Genomic DNA, 839 nt, shown 5'->3' on the forward strand with positions numbered 1-839 from the left:
TCTCCAAACTGCATTGCAAAATCAGCCACTTCTGTCTTGCCAACCACTTCACCTCCCCTTTCTCCCCCGTCTCTGGCAACCCTTGCTATTTCTAGCAGTTGCCAACAGAACGGGTCCCAGCATCACCTGGCATTGATGAGGGGACCTGTGGGAAGGAGGGAGTGTGGGAGGGAGCGTGTGAGGAAGGTGGGGTCGCTGGTTCCCACCCAAGGAGATTGGGACAGGCCCTGCCACTGGCCCAGCCTCTGCCTGACCAGAAGTGAGGAAAGAGCATCTCCCTGGAGGAAGTTGCTGATGCAGCGCTTTCTCTTTTCTCAACTTGTTTTCTCTATAGATTTATGCATGGGGCAGTCCTGCTCTCTTTCTCTCTTTTTGGGATGGGGGATGAGATTTTTCTGGATTCAGTTTTTTTCCAACTCCTTAAAGACAATAGGTAGCATTTACTGAGGCTCACTATGTGAGCGTGAGAGTTTGTGGGCGCCTACCGATGTAAATCTCACAACAGTCCTGTGTAGCAGGTGATCGGTACCATACGTGTCTTCATTTTACAGGTGAGGAAACAGAGATGGGAGAGCACACTTGTCAGGAGTCTTTTGGTTACAACTAAAACTTGAACTGAGGAATTCAGCTTGAATAAAAAGAAGAAGGGTAAGGAGGAGGTGGGGGGAGGGAAGAAGAGGGAAGAGGAGGAGGGAAAGAAAGAGGGAAAAAATGTCCTGGATCAAGAGGAGCAAGATGGCGGAGGAGGAGGAGACCTGGATTTCGTCTGGTCTCAGGAATTCAGCTGAATAGGGATCAAACCATTCTGAACACCTACGAACTCAACAGGAGACCGAAGA

This window comes from Callorhinus ursinus, unplaced genomic scaffold (assembly GCF_003265705.2).
Source record: "Callorhinus ursinus isolate GAN/ISIS: 27379988/994484 unplaced genomic scaffold, GSC_fseal_2.0 scaffold20, whole genome shotgun sequence".
Lineage (NCBI taxonomy): Eukaryota > Metazoa > Chordata > Mammalia > Carnivora > Otariidae > Callorhinus > Callorhinus ursinus.